Here is a 17,232-nt window from a genome sequence, read left to right on the forward strand (position 1 = left end):
CACAAGATCCTGCAAGATGCTGGTGAATTCTTCCGGCGTGAAAACGGCGGTTGTCGGCACAGCGGAGGTGACCGGGGCCGGTGGCGTGGGGGAACCGGCGGTGGTGACGGTGACTGGGGCCGGCGGCATTGGGGAACCGGCAGTGGTCATCAGTGCGGTGGTGATGATTGGCAGCGGCAGCATTGGCGTGGACGAAGACATGATCGAGACCGAGTCTCTGGATACCAAATTGGTAGTAGCTAGGCTCCTACCGGATCTAGGGCGTAGGTTGTAGGGGAAGGAGGGGGAAGGGCGAGGGCTGGTGCGCGGCGGCCGGCGGCGTGGCGCCGTCTTGCGACGGGAGCAGCAGCGGCGAAAGCAGGAGGTGGCTAGGGTTTAGGTCTCCCGACTCCCTAAGGGAAGCCGAGCAAATATTGATTGCTTCTTACTTTGATTAGATTGATGATACATCTCCTCTCCTTATATAGAGAGGTTTACTTGACTCCTAAGGAGACGATCTTAATACGATAAGATAATTGGGCTAAGCCCCTAATTAAGATACTTGGGCCATAACCTACTGGGCTAAGCCCTTATGCCGGTCATAACATGAAAGCTAACACAAGAAACCAAGATGAGTATACTAAAATTTCCAAGACTTTTCCAACATATATATCTACAGATATAGTCTCCTCAAAATGACCTCTAGAAAGTGGAAAGTAAAGCATATATAAGACTACTTCATCTTAGGTGGCTACATGTTAACTAAGCTAAATATTTTTACCCAGCATGAGTACGCTAAAATTTGAGAAACTTCATTAACTCTCTCCAAGATATCTATTGAGACAACATATGGCATGTTTTCTTTTCAAGTGCGCATACCCTTGGCTTGCCAACACATCATCCATTCTATTTGAAGACATGATAAGTTCAGCACAAGCATCTTTGATCCTGCATCAGTGATGCTAATCAGCTAGTCTCAACATCAAGAATTCTACAAAGAATGTCTTCACACATCATCTTCATCCTTTCATCGCAAACCGATCTGCAGCCACAAGTGCTTTACCATCTGTTGCATGTCTTCGACCTGATGTTCTGTCCACACTTGTGTCTCATCGGCCCATAGAGCTCTGCTTTGTGTTGACACTAGTTTTTGGCACGGCAAAAAACATAATTAAGATCGCCTCAAATGAAAATGTGTTTACAAAAAATAGTTTTGTATTATCGACATGAACATCTTTGAAGTTTGGGTCATCGCCATCCGATCTCATCTCAAGGGCCGAAGTTGTGCTCGAAGTACTAAGATTTTGTATTCAAAGTACTGTTCGGCTGATTATGCCTTCAATACGGCCTTCCAAGAGAAAATGTTCTACATGGATTGTTTTTATCTCATCAAAGCGGTCGATTTTGATATTTAAACCATCTCAATCCGAGGTCATATGCAAAATTTGTAACCAAAACGGTGCAATGCTTCGGATGCTACGGTTGACCCGCCTCCTTTGTTTATTTCCAGGGCTTGTTGAGCTGTGCCCTCAGCAAAACCGTATGTACTTTGTGTTGTGGTACTCTGTGTGTGTGTGGGTGAACCTTGTTGTACTTTGTGGCTCTGGTGGTTTGCTTTATCTATAAAGCGGGGCGAAAGCCTTTTTCGATAAACGGTGCAATGCTGCAGAAACTATGGAGATGATCACATGCCCAAAACCTCCTGTTGCGATCGGACTGTCCGGAAACTGAGACAGGCTGTCCAGTCTGGGTCGCAAAACACGCCAAAACCTTCTGTTGTGACCGAACAGTCTAGTCTGAACCGAAATTGTGCATCTCCACGGATCTGATGATTACTGGAGCGTTTCAGCCCTGAAGATAACCTCGAACCAAAAAGAGTTCAACATGAAAGGTGTCCGCCTCATCGACATGATTAAATTTGCTTTTGGGCTCATCTTCATCCGAGGTAGTTTTTAGCCTATGAGATCCAAAAACCAAACTGCTATCTGATACGTCTCCAACGTATCTATAATTTTTGATTGCTCAATGCTATATTATCTACTGTTTTGGACATTATTGGGCTTTATTATCCACTTTATATTACTTTTGGGACTAACCTATTAACCGGAGGCCCAGCCCAGAATTGCAGTTTTTTGCCTATTTCAGAGTTTCGCAGAAAAGGAATATCAAATAGAGTCCAAACGGAATGAAACCTTCAGGAATGTGATTTTCGAAACGAACATGATCCAGGAGACTTGGACCCTACGTTAAGAAACAAAGGAGGAGGCCACGAGGTAGGGGGCGCGCCTACCCCCCCCCCCAGGCGCACCCTCCACCCTCGTGGGCTCCCTGTTGCTCCATCGACGTACTTCTTCCTCCTATATATACCTACGTACCCTCAAACGATCAGATACAGAGCCAAAAACCTAATTCCACCGCCGCAACCTTCTGTATCCATGAGATCCCATCTTGGGGCCTGTTCCGGAGCTCCGCCGGAGGGGGCATCCATCACGAAGGGCTTCTACATCAACACCATAGCCTCTCCGATGAAGTGTGAGTAGTTTACCTCAGACCTTCGGGTCCATATTTATTAGCTAGATGGCTTCTTCTCTCTTTTTGGATCTCAATACAAAGTTCTCCCCCTCTCTTGTGGAGATCTACTCGATGTAATCTTCTTTTTGTGGTGTGTTTGTTGAGACCGATGAATTGTGGGTTTATGATCAATATTATCTATGAACAATATTTGAATCTTCTCTGAATTCTTTTATGTATGATTGGTTATCTTTGCAAGTCTCTTCGAATTATAAGTTTGGTTTGGCCTACTAGATTGATCTTTCTTGCAATGGGAGAAGTGCTTAGCTTTGGGTTCAATCTTGCGGTGTCCTTTCCGAGTGACAGCAGGGGCAGCAAGGCACGTATTGTATTGTTGCCATCGAGGATAACAAGATGGGGTTTTTATCATATTGCATGAATTTATCCCTCTACATCATGTCATCTTGCTTAAGGCGTTACTCTGTTTCCATGAACTTAATACTCTAGATGCATGCTGGATAGTGGTCGATGAGTGGAGTAATAGTAGTAGATGCAGGAAGGAGTCGATCTACTTGTCTCGGACGTGATGCCTATATACATGATCATACCTAGATACTCTCATAAATATGCTCAATTCTGTCAATTGCTCAACAGTAATTCGTTCACCCACCGTAAAATACTTATGCTCTTGAGAGAAGCCACTAGTGAAACCTATGGCCCCCGGGTCTATCTTCATCATATTAATCTTCCAATACTTATTTATTTCCTTTGCTTTTTACTTTTCTTTTATTTTACTTGCATCTTTATCACAAAAATACCAAAAATATTATCTTATCATATCTATCAGATCTCACTCTCGTAAGTGACCGTGAAGGGATTGACAACCCCTTATCGTGTTGGTTGCGAGGAGTTATTTGTTTTGTGTAGGTACAAGGGACTCGCGCGTAGCCTCCTACTGGATTGATACCCTGGTTCTCAAAAACTGAGGGAAATACTTATGCTACTTTGCTGCATCATCCTTTCCTCTTCAAGGAAATCCAACGCAGTGCTCAAGAGGTAGCAAGAAGATTTCTGGCGCCGTTGCCGGGGAGACTACGCAAAAGTCAACATACCAAGTACCCATCACATACCCTTATCTCTCGCATTACATTATTTGCCATTTGCCTCTCGTTTTCCTCTCCCCCACTTCACCCTTGCCGTTTTATTTGCCCTCTCTCTCTATCCTCCCTCTCTTTCTCTATTTGCCTCTTTTTGCCCATTTCTTGTTTGCTTGTGTGTTGGATTGCTTGCTTGTCACGATGGCTCAAGATAACACTAAATTGTGTGACTTTACCAATACCAACACCAATGATTTTATTAGCACTCCGATTGCTCCTCTTACCGATGCTGAATCTTGTGAAATTAATGCCGCTTTGCTGAATCTTGTCATGAAAGATCCGTTTTCTGGCCTTCCTAGCGAAGATGCCGCTACCCATCTAAATAGCTTCGTTGATTTGTGTGATATGCAAAAGAAGAAAGATGTGGACAATGATATTGTTAAATTGAAGCTATTTCCTTTTTCGCTTAGAGATCGTGCTAAAGCTTGGTTTTCATCTTTGCCTAAAAATAGTATTGATTCTTGGAACAAGTGCAAAGGTGATTTTATCTCTAAGTATTTTCCTCCCGCTAAGATCATATCTCTTAGAAACGATATTATGAATTTTAAGAAACTTGATCATGAACATGTTGCACAAGCTTGGGAGAGGATGAAATTAATGATACGTAATTGCCCTACTCATGGTTTGAATTTGTGGATGATTATACAAAAATTTTATGCCGGATTGAATTTTGCTTCTAGAAATCTTTTAGATTCGGCCGCGGGAGGCACTTTTATGGAAATCACTTTAGGAGAATCTACTAAACTCCTAGATAATATTATGGTTAATTATTCTCAATGGCATACTGAAAGATCTTCTAATAAAAAAGTGCACGCGATAGAAGAAATTAATGTTTTGAGTGGAAAGATGGAAGAACTTATGAAATTATTTGCTAATAAAAGTGTTTCTTCTGATCCTAATGATATGCCTTTGTCTACTTTGATTGAGAATAATAATGAATCTTTGGATGTGAATTTTGTTGGTAGGAATAATTTTGGTAACAACGCGTATATAGGAAACTTTAATCCTAGGCCTTATCCTAGTAATTCCTCAAATAATTATGGTAATTCCTACAATAACTCTTATGGAAATTTTAATAATATACCCTCTGATTTTGAATCCAATATTAAAGAATTTATTACTTCGCAAAAGAATTTCAATGCTTTGATTGAAGAAAAATTGCTTAAGATTGATGATTTGGCTAGGAACATTGATAGAATTTCTCTTGATGTTGATTCTTTAAAGCTTAGATCTATTCCTCCTAAGCATGATATCAATGAGTCTCTCAAAGCCATGAGAATTTCCATTGATGAGTGCAAAGAAAGAACCGCTAGGATGTGTGCTATGAAGGATGCCTTTATATGAGCGTCTTCTTTTAGTTCCTATGTAAATAAAGATGAAGATCTAAAAGTTATTGATGTGTCCCCTATTAAATCTTTGTTTTGCAATATGAATCTTGATAATGATGGGACTGAATATGATCCACCTTTACCTAGAAGGCGTTCCAAAAATTCAGAGTTTTTAGATCTTGATGCTAAATTTGATGAAAGTGGGATTGAAGAAATCAAAACCCTAGATGTTGCTAAACCCACTATTATGGATTTCAAGGAATTTAATAATGAAAATTGCTCTTTGATTGATTGTGTTTCCTTGTTGCAATCCGTGCTAACTTCTCCTCATGCTTATAGTCAAAATAAAGCATTTACTAAACATATCGTTGATGCCTTGATGCAATCTTATGAAAAAAAACTTGAGTTGGAAGTTTCTATCCCTAGAAAACTTTATGATGAGTGGGAACCAAGTATTAAAATTAAAATTAAAGATCATGAGTTCTATGCTTTGTGTGATTTGGGTGCTAGTGTTTCAACGATTCCAAAGACTTTGTGTGATTTGTTAGGTTTCCGTGATTTTGATGATTGCTCTTTAAACTTGCACCTTGCGGATTCCACTATTAATAAACCTATGGGAAGAATCAATGATGTTATTATTGTTGCAAATAGGAATTATGTGCCCGTAGATTTTATTGTTATTGACATAGATTGCAATCCTTCATTTCCTATTATTCTTGGTAGACCTTTACTTAGAACGATTGGTGCAATTATTGATATGAAGGGAGGAAATATTAGATTCCAATTTCCGTTAAGGAAAGGCATGGAACACTTTCCTAGAAAGAAAATGAAATTACCTTATGAATCTATTATGAGAGCCACTTATGGATTGCCTACCAAAGATGGCAATACCTAGATCTATCCTTGCTTTTTATACCTAGCTAGGGGCGTTAAACGATAGCGCTTGTTGGGAGGCAACCCAATTTTATTTTGATTCCTTGCTTTTTGCTCCTGTTTAGTAATAAATAATTTATCTAGCCTCTGTTTTGGTTGTGTCTTTTGTGTTTAATTAGTGTTTGTGCCAAGTAGAACCGTTGGGAAGACCTATTTAGTTAATTCTTTTTGCAGATGATTAATAGATAAATTCCTCACGTCCAGCAATTTATTTTGGAATTTTTGGGGTTACAGATCTTGCGCTAGCTACAGATTACTACAGATTGTTCTGTTTTTGACAGATTCTGTTTTTCGTGTGTTGTTTGCTTATTTAGATGAATCTATGGCTAGTAAAATAGTTTATAAACCATAGAGAAGTTGGAATACAGTAGGTTTAACACCAATATAAATAAAGAATGAGTTCATTACAGTACCTTGAAGTGGTCTTTTGTTTTATTTCGCTAACGAAGCTCACGAGATTTTCTACTTTAAGTTTTGTGTTGTGAAGTTTTCAAGTTTTGGGTAAAGATTGATGGATTATGGAACAAGGAGTGGCAAGAGCCTAAGCTTGGGGATGCCCATGGCACCCCCAAGATAATCTAAGGATACCTAAAAGCCAAAGCTTGGGGGTGCCCCGAAAGGCATCCCCTCTTTCGTCTACTTCTATCGGTAACTTTACTTGGAGCTATATTTTTATTCACCACATGATATGTGTTTTGCTTGGAGCGTCTTGTATGATTTGATTATTTGCTTTTTAGTTTACCACAATCATCCTTGCTGTACACACCTTTTGAGAGAGCCATACATGATTTGGAATTTTTTAGAATACTCTATGTGCTTCGCTTATATCTTTTGAGTTATATAGTTTTGCTCTAGTACTTCACTTATATTTTTTTTAGCATGGTGGTGGATTTGTTTCATAGAAACTATTGATCTCTCATGCTTCACTTAGATTATTTTGAGAGTCTTAAATAGCATGGTAATTTTCTTAAATAATCATAATATTCTTGGTATGCAAGAATAGGAAAAACTTTCTTATAAGTATGTTGAATACTATGAGAAGTTTGATGCTTGATAATTGATTTGAGATATGAAGATGGTGATATTAAAGTTGTTCTAGTTGAGTAGTTGTGAATTTGAGAAATACTTGTGTTAAAGTTTGTGATTCCCGTAGCATGCACGTATGGTGAACCGTTATGTGATGAAGTCGGAGCATGATTTATTTTTTGATTGTCTTCCTTACGAGTGGCGGTCGGGGACTGATAACCCACAAGTATAGGGGATCGCAACAGCTTTCGATGGTAAAGTATTCAACCCAAATTTATTGATTCGACACAAGGGGAGCCAAAGAATATTCTCAAGTATTAGCAGCTGAGTTGTCAATTCAACCACACCTGGAAACTTAATATCTGCAGCAAAGTATTTAGTAGCAAAGTAATATGATAGTAGTGGTAACGGTAGCAAAAGGTAACAGTAGCAAAAGCAATGTTTTTGGTATTTTGTAGTGATGATAGCAATAGCAACGGAAAAGTAAATAAGCGAAGAACAATATGTGGAAAGCTCGTAGGAAATGGATCGATGATGGAGAATTATGCCGGATGCGGTTCATCATGTAACAATCATAACATAGGGTGACACAGAACTATCTCCAATTCATCAATGTAATGTAGGCATGTATTCCAAATATAGTCATACGTGCTTATGGAAAAGAACTTGCATGACATCTTTTGTCCTACCCTCCCGTGGCAGCGGGGTCCTATTGGAATCTAAGGGATATTAAGGCCTCCTTTTAATAGAGAACCGGAACAAAGCATTAGCACATAGTGAATACATGAACTCCTCAAACTATGGTCATCACCGGGAGTGGTCCCGATTATTGTCACTTCGGGGTTGCCGGATCATAACACATAGTAGGTGACTATAGACTTGCAAGATAGGATCAAGAACTCTCATATATTCATGAAAACATAATAGGTTCAGATCTGAAATCATGGCACTCGGGCCCTGGTGACAAGCATTAAGCATAGCAAAGTCATAGCAACATCAATCTCAGAACATAGTGGATACTAGGGATCAAACCCTAACAAAACTAACTCGATTAGATGATAGATCTCATCCAACCCATCACCGTCCAGCAAGCCTACGATGGAATTACTCACGCACGGCGGTGAACATCATGAAATTGGTGATGGAGGAAGGTTGATGATGACGATGGCGACGGATTCCCCTCTCCGAAGCCCCGAACGGCCTCCAGATCAGCCCTCCCGAGAGGTTTTAGGGCTTGGCGGCGGCTCCGTATCGTAAAACGCGATGATTTCTTCTCTCTGATTTTTTCTCTCCGAAACCAAATATATATAGTTGGAGTTGAGGTCGGAGGAGCTCCAGGGGGGCCACGAGGTAGGGGGCGCACCCTAGGGGGGCAAGCGCGCCCCCACCCTCGTGGACAGGGTGTGGGCCCCCTGGTCTTCATCTTTTGCAAGGATTTTTTATTATTTCCGAAAAGATGTTCCGTGAAGTTTCAGGTCATTCTGAAAACTTTTGTTTCTGCACATAAATAACACCATGGTAATTCTGCTGAAAACAACGTCAGTCCGGGTTAGTTCCATTCAAATCATGCAAGTTAGAGTCCAAAACAAGGGCAAAAGTGTTTGGAAAAGTAGATACGACGGAGACGTATCAACTCCCCCAAGCTTAAACCCTTGCTTGTCCTCGAGAAATTCAGTTGATAAACTGAAAGCGATAAAGAAAAACTTTTACAAACTTTGTTTGCTCTTGTTGTTGTAAATATGTAAAGCCAGCATTCATGTTTTCAGCAAAGATTATGACTAACCACATTCACAATAACACATAGGTCTCATGTTTACTCATATCAATGGCATAATCAACTAGCGAGCAATAATAATAAATCTTGGATGACAACACTTTCTCAAAACAATCATAATATGATATGACAAGATGGTATCTCGCTAGCCCTTTCTGAGACCGCAAAACATAAATGCATAGCACCTTTAAAGATCAAGGACCGACTAGACATTGTAATTCATGGTAAAAGAGATCTAGTCAAGTCATACTCAATGTAAACTAACAGTAATGAATGCAAATGATAGTGGTGTTCTCCAATTGGTGCTTTTTAATAAGAGGATAATGACTCAACATGAAAGTAAATAGATAGGCCCTTCGCAGAGGGGAGCAGGCATTTGTAGAGGTGCCAGAGCTCGGTTTTGAAATTGAGGTGAATAATATTTTGAGCGGTATACTTTCATTGTCAACATAACAACCAAGAGATGGCGATATCTTCCATCCTACACACATTATAGGCGGTTCCCAAACAGAATGGTAAAGTTTATACTCCCCCTCCACCAACAAGCATCAATCCATGGCTTGCTCGAAACAACGAGTGCCTCCAACTAGCAACAGTCCCAGGGGGAGTTTTGTTTTGCAATTATTTTGATTTAGTTTGCATAAAGCATGGGACTAGGCATCCCGGTGACCAGCCACTTTCTCGTGAGTGAGGAGCGGAGTCCACTCCTCTTGAGAATAACCCGCCTAACATGGAAGATACAGACAGCCCTAGTTGATACATGAGCTATTCGAGCATACAAAACAGGATAATTATTTGAAAGTTTAGAGTTTGGCACATACAAATTTACTTGGAACGGCAGATAGATACCGCATATAGGAAGGTATAGTGGACTCATGTGGAATAACTTTGGGGTTTATGGGATTGGATGCACAAGCAGTATTCCTGCTTAGTACAAGTGAAGGCTAGCAAAAGACTGGGAAGCGACCAGCTAGAGAGCGACAACAGTCATGAACATGCATTAAAATTAATCAACGCTGAATGCAAGCATGAGTAGGATATAATCCACCATGAACATAAATATCATGAAGGCTATGTTGATTTTGTTTCAACTACATGTGTGAACATGTGCCAAGTCAAGTCACTTAAATCATTCAGAGGAGGATACCACCCTATCATACCACATGACAACCATTTTAATAGCATGTTGGCAAGCAAGGTAAACCATTATAAGCTCCTAGCTAATCAAGCATGGCACAAGAAACTATGATCTGTAGTTGTCATTGCAAACATGTTTATTCATAATAGGCCGAATCGGGAACGATGAACTAATCATATTTACAAAACAAAAGAGGTCGAGTTCATACCAGCTTTTCTCATCTCAATCAGTCCATCATATATCGTCATAATTTCCTTTCACTTGCACGACCGAACGATGTGAATAATAATAATAGTGCAGGTGCATTGGACTAAGCTAGAATCTGCAAGCATTCAATAAACAGGAGAAGACAAGGCAATATGGGCTCTTTTGTCAGATCAACAATAATGCATATAAGAGCCAATTCAGCAATTTAATTATGGTCTTCTCCTATCGACCCCCAAAGAAAAGAAAAGAAATAAAACTATTTACACGGGAAAGCTCCTGACAAGCAAAAGAAGAACAGGAAATCTTTTTGGGTTTTCTTTTTAATTACTACTGCAAGCATGGAATGTAAACTAATAAAAAAACTACAACTAATTTTTTTGTTTTTCTTAAGGTTTATTAAACATACAAGAAGAAAGCATGAAAAGGAAAATAAACTAGCACAGATGATACAATGAAAAAGTATGATCACCGACATCTAGCAATGAGTGTGTGAACATGAATGTAATGTCAGTGAGAAATATGCACTTCCCAAGCTTAGGCTTTTGGCCTAAGTTGGTCTAATGCCACGGATGGCCTGGCGGATATCCAAAGTTGTAGTTGGGGTCGTACTGAGATGCAGTAGTCATTGCATCGTGGGCTGCAGCTTGGAGGCGAGCTATCTCAGCTCTCCTCTTATACTCTTCCACCTCCTCTCTGGTTATGAAATATCTCCATTTTGCCTGAAAGTCAAAGAAAGTAGAAGCAGGGAGAGTGACGTGATAGGTGCGTCGTCTGTCAAAGATTAGTCAGTACAGGAGGAACTGATCGTTCCTCTCAACAAACTAATGACGAACCATAGCCTCATAATCTAAATAAGCAGGAGGCAACTCAATATCATCCTCACGTATGGCTATACCCAGAAAATTAGCTATGCGGGTTGCATAAATTCCACCAAAGAAATCTCCATTAAATCTATTAAGATGCAACCTACGTGCAACAATGGCTCCCAAGTGATGTCTACTACACAACCTTCTTCTTGTAGACGTTGTTGGGCCTCCAAGTGCAGAGGTTTGTAGGACAGTAGCAAATTTCCCTCAAGTGGATGACCTAAGGTTTATCAATCTGTAGGAGGCATAGGATGAAGATGGTCTCTCTCAAGCAACCCTGCAACCAAATAACAAAGAGTCTCTTGTGTCCCCAACACACCCAATACAATGGTAAATTGTATAGGTGCACTAGTTCGGCGAAGAGATGGTGATACAAGTGCAATATGGATAGTGGATAAAGGTATTTGTAATCTGAAAATATAAAAACAACAAGGTAACTAATGATAAAAGTGAGCACAAACGGTATGTAATGCTAGGAAACAAGGCCTAGGGTTCATACTTTCACTAGTGCAAGTTCTCTCAACAATAATAACATAATTGGATCATACAACTATCCCTCAACATGCAACAAAGAGTCACTCCAAAGTCACTAATAGCGGAGAACAAACGAAGAGATTATGGTAGGGTACGAAACCACCTCAAAGTTATTCTTTCCAATCAATCTGTTGGGATATTCCTATAAATGTCACAAACAGCCCTAGAGTTCGTACTAGAATAACACCTTAAGACACAAATCAACCAAAACCCTAATGTCACCTAGATACTCCAATGTCACCTCAAGTATCCATGGGTATGATTATATGATATGCATCACACAATCTCAGATTCATCTATTCAACCAACACATAGAACCTCAAAGAGTGCCCCAAAGTTTCTACGGGAGAGCCAAGACGAAAACGTGTGCCAACCTCTATGCATAAGTTCATGGACAGAACCCGCAAGTTGATCACCAACACATACATCAAGTGAATCACGTGATATCCCATTGTCACGACAGATACGCACGACAAGACATACATCAAGTGTTCTCAAATCATTAAAGACTCAATCCGATAAGATAACTTCAAGGGGAAAATTCAATCCATTACAAGAAAGTAGAGGGGGAGAAGAAACATAAGATCCAACTATAATAGCAAAGCTCGCGATACATCAAGATCGTGCCAAATCAAGAACACGAGAGAAAGAGATCAAACACATAGCTACTGGTACATACCCTCAGCCCCGAGGGAGAACTACTCCCTCCTCGTCATGGAGAGCATCGGGATGATGAAGATGGCCACCGGAGAGGGATCCCCCCTCCGACAGGGTGCCGGAACGGGTCTAGATTGGCTTTCGGTGGCTACAGAGGCTTCTGGCGGCGGAACTCCTGATCTATTCTGCTCCCGATCGTTTTAGGGTATATGGAGATATATAGGTGGAAGAAATACGTCAGGGGAGCCACGAGGGGCCCACGAGGGTGGAGGGCGCGCCCAGGGGGGTGGGCGCGCCCCCTACCTCGTGCCTCCCTCGTTTCTTTCCTGACGTGCACTCCAAGTCTCATGTATTGCTTTCCTTCCAAAAATAACTTTTCCGAAGGTTTCATTCCGTTTGGACTCCGTTTGATATTCCTTTTCCGTGAAACACTGAAACAAGGGAAAAAACTGAAACTGGCACTGACACTGGGCTCTAGGTCAATAGGTTAGTCCCAAAAGTAATATAAAAGTGCATAGTAAAGCCCAATAAACATCCAAGATGGATAATATAATAGCATGAATACTTCATAAATTATAGATACGTTGGAGACGTATCAGCATCCCCAAGCTTAATTCCTGCTCATCCTCGAGTAGGTAAATGATAAAAGAAATAATTTATGAAGTGTGAATGCTAGCAGGTGCACAAGTTTGATCAATGATAATTTCAACCACCTTTTCTAGCATCATTATAGCATAACAATAGTTCATCTCATAAAGCTTCTCATGATCAAGTAATAAGCTATTCACATGTTAAAGTATAGATCGTAAACTTTCTTGAAAACTAACAAACCATGTTATCAGTCATCAAACAATTACAATTCATCTTATATTCAGGAAGAGTCTATGTCAGAGCTTTGATTTAGCAAACCCCACATACTCAACTATCATGTAGTCTTTCACAATTGCTAACACTCACGCGATATTTATGGGTTCAAAGTTTTAATCAGACACAGAGAAAGATAGGGGCTTATAGATTCGCCTCCCAACCTTTTACCTCAAGGGTAATGTCAACAATAATAGTTCATGATGCCTTACATCCAATTGGATATATATATATATATATCAGAATCTTTCCAACACAATGTGCTTGCCAAAGGATAAAATATAAAAAGGAAAGGTGAAGATCACCATGACTCTTGCATAAGGTTAGAAGATAAAAGTAAAGATAGACCCTTCGCAGAGGGAAGCAGAGGTTGTCATGCGCTTTTATACACTACAAAAAAAGACACATCCGTGACATTTTGGGCCGAACGAAAAAAAAATTCTGTCATGCATATGACACTTCTATGACGATAATTGTGACAAAACCCGGTATCATCATAGATGTGGTGGGCTCCTACTTCTATGACAAAAAATCATGACAAAAATGGGCTTTTCGTCCTGGGCGGGCCAGAGACGCAGCTACATGACATTCTTTGGGCCGTCCATGACGGAAAAAACCATGGTAGAAGCAAGGGCGAGGAAAATTTCGGGGAGTTCCCGGTTACGGTGGGAGGTCGGGGGCCGAGCGATGCGCATTTCTCTCGTACATGTACGCGCGTGTGTGCGAGGCGTTGGCTCTAACTGAACCCGAGCGATTGCATTGCAGGCTACGCGTTACTGAACCCGAGCGATCGATCGATGGTTGTTAACTGAACCCGATCGAGCGATTCCTTCGCTACTGCTGCTAACTGAAGCCGATCGATTGGATGAACAGTGAGTGTTGCAGGGGGGGTTGGATGAACAGGATCCGTTGGTGTGGTGGAGGGTTGGATGAACAATAGACGGTGGAGGGGTGCCCGTGGAGGGGTGGTTGAATAGTAGCTGGTGGAGTAGCGCGCAGTGGAGGCTGGATGAACAGGAGCCCGTGAAGGCTGGAGGAGGTCGACGGTAGCCCATGGAGGTTGGAGGAGGTCGATGGTGGAGATGAACAGTTCCCGTGGAGTCCTGTTTTGCGGTACGCCACACCCCTCCCGATGAACAGGACCTCCGTTTCGACCGTAGCGCTCCAACACAAGTCCGTTTCGTCCGTTTTGCGGTACGCCACACCCCTCCCGATCAACAGGACCCCCGTTTCGACCGTAGGAGGTCTGTTTCCTCCGTTTTGCGGTACGCCAGACCCCTCCCGATCAACAGGACCCCGTTCTGAACGTAGGAGGTCCGTTTCCTCCGTTGTGCGGTACGCCAGGCCTCGTTTCCATCGCATGTTCCGTCCAAGCCCTCCCGATGAACACGACCACGCATTCCGTTCCGACCTAGCCGGTTGGCTCCCACGCGTTTTGTTGCCTCCCGATGAACACGACGCATTCTGTTGCCTCCCCATGAACACGACGCATTCCTTTGCCTCCCCATGAACACGACGACGATGTTGTTTCTCCGTTCCGACCCAGCCATGTACACGAGCCCTGGCCGTACGTATGCGCGAGTAGGCGTTCGAGACCCCGCCCGTATGTACACATACGTGGCCGTATTTTCTTTCTTGCACCCTGGCCGCTGTACGTACGTGTACATGCTACGTGCGTGCCTCTACTACGACACGTGCGCGCCTCTACATCCACTAGTATATATGTACATACACGTTCGCGACCAGAATGACAACGCTAAGTACGCTTTGACCAGGTGGGTCCCGACTGTCAGACACTTCCTTGCCTGCGAAGATGTAGCTGGTGGGTCCCAACAGTCAGGGGGGCGAATCGTTTTTTTGCCCGGGCGCACTTCCTTGCATGCGAAGATGTAGCTGGTGGGTCCCAGCAGTCAGGGGGGAAACGTTTTTTCGCGAAATACGGTGGCCCGTCCGGTGGGTCCCCGCTGTTAGGTGGAGGAATAATTACTTTGCACGTAATAAGGAGGCACTTCCTTGCTGCGGCCGTGGACCCAGCTATCAGCCTCTCCACGCATAGTCCACGTCCGATGGAAGCCGTTCCTTGACCACGTTAACCACGCCGTGCCGAGAGCACCAGGGCGGTGGACGACGGCGAGGCCTAGGAAGGGGACGACGCGGAGCCGGGGAAGACGCGGCAGTGGATGCCCACGCGTAGAGGAGTACGAGGGTTCACTGGTTCGCTGCGGTGTGAGGCTGCCGTCGCCACAGAATAATAGGGGGTGTGGGTGAGTAGAGGGATGGCCTGGCCAGCGATGGGAGTAGTAGGGGCGGTGAGGCCTGTGCCGCATCGCAGCCGGCCACGGGAGGCAGGAGCACGAGGCACGACCGGCGCTGGTTTGGGCGGCTGCAGCAAGAAGACCAGAGGTTGAAGAAGCACTACGGCCGTTGGATGGACATCGTACGGTTACTGGAGCTAGAATAATTATTACTCCACCTAAGTTGACAGAGCCCTCCGTCCCCGTCAACTTAGTAGGCCCACAAGTCATCCTGCCACTATACTGGGTCCTAGCTAACAGGGGAGTATTCATTTTTTTGTGCGTAATAAGGAGGCACTTCCTTGCGTGCGAAGATATAACTGGTGGGTCCGAGCTGTCAGCGGTGGTAACGTCTTTTCGCGAAATACAGAGGCCCTTTCGGTGGGTCCCTAATGTCAGGTGGAGGAATCATTATTTTGCGCGTAATAAGGAGGCATTTCCTTGCGTGCAGCCGTGGACCCAGCTGTCGGCCTCTCCGCGTACAGTCCACTTTAGATGCATGTCGGTCGTTGACCATGTTGACCAGGCCGCGCCGAGAGCACCAGGGCGGTGGACGACGGCGAGGCCTAGGAAGGGAACGACACGGAGGCAGGGAAGACTCGGCGGTTGTTTCCCACACGGAGGGGAGTACGATTGTACGAGGGTTTACTGGTTCGTCTGCCGTCGCCGGAGAATAACAGCAGGTGTGGGTGAGTAGAGGGATGGCTAGGCCAGCGATGGGAGTACGGTGGGGCGGTGAGGCCTGCGTGGCAGCAGAGCCAGCCGCGGGGAGGAGGGAGCAGGCAGTCCCGCCGGCGCTTGTTTGAGCGGCTGGAGCGGGAAGAGCAGAGATTGAAGAAGCACGACGGCCGTTGGATGGCCATCCAACAGTCGCTGCTTGTGCGTCAACCTTTTTTTAGGAAAGCCTCAAATCTATGGAAAACAGCGTACAACCCATCTGCCATTATTTCTAATAATTTACAGCTCATTTGCTAATTATTAAGGTTTTTTTGGAGCCCATATTCTTTTTGTTAGCATTACAGCCCATATTTTGGCCACGGTTAAAAAAATATACGAAATTTTGCATATTTCGATGCGGTGCAAACTGTTTTTAATCCCGAAATTTCGACTCACATTCAGACTGATTTTAAAAATAAATGTATATCAATATAAAATCCAACAAATTCTCCATGCATAAAAATTAATGTAATTTAAAATCTCGAAATGAAAAAAAAGATATTTGAAACTAATTGCCGGTTTGATGTGTTTTAAAAATGTACAGCCCATTTCTCATTACTGATGGGCCATTTTCTTGGCCAGCCGAATGAAAGCTCTCCTCGTCTTGAAAGATTTGCAGCCCAACAGGCCTGACAAAGCGACTTGGCAAATCACAAAAAAACTGGGGTGTGGCCGTGGACCCAGCTGTCAGCCTCTCCACGTACAGTACTCTTCCGATGGAATGTCGTTGACCACGCCGCGCCGAGAGCACCAAGGCGGTGGACGACGGTGAGGCCTAGGAAGGGGACGACGTGGAGCCGGGGAAGACGCGGCAGTGGATACCCACGCGGAGAGGGGTACGAGGGTTCACTGGTTCAGCTGCGGTGTGAGACTGCCGTCGCCGCAGGGCCTGGCTAGCGGTGGGAGTAGTAGGGGGCAATGAGGCCTCAACGGCAGCACAGCCGACCACTGGAGGCAGGAGCAGGCGGTCTCCCCGGCGCTGGTTTGGGCGGCTGGTGCAAGAAGAGCAACGATTGAAGAAGCAGCAGGACCGTTCGATTCAAATCCAACGGTTACTGCTGCTAGAATCGTTTGTTGACTAAGTTGACAAGCCCTGCGTACGCGTCAACTTAGTAGACCCACAGGTCATCCTCCCAACTGGTGCGCCCCAGATGTCAGTGGGAGGAATCATTTTTTCGCATAATAAGGAGGCAGTTGATTGCGTGCGGCCAGGCCAGCGGACGGAGTAGGGTGGGCCGGGGAAGCCT

This window comes from Triticum urartu, chromosome 2A (assembly GCF_056163025.1).
Source record: "Triticum urartu cultivar PI428250 chromosome 2A, HENAU_Tu73, whole genome shotgun sequence".
Classification (NCBI taxonomy): domain Eukaryota; kingdom Viridiplantae; phylum Streptophyta; class Magnoliopsida; order Poales; family Poaceae; genus Triticum; species Triticum urartu.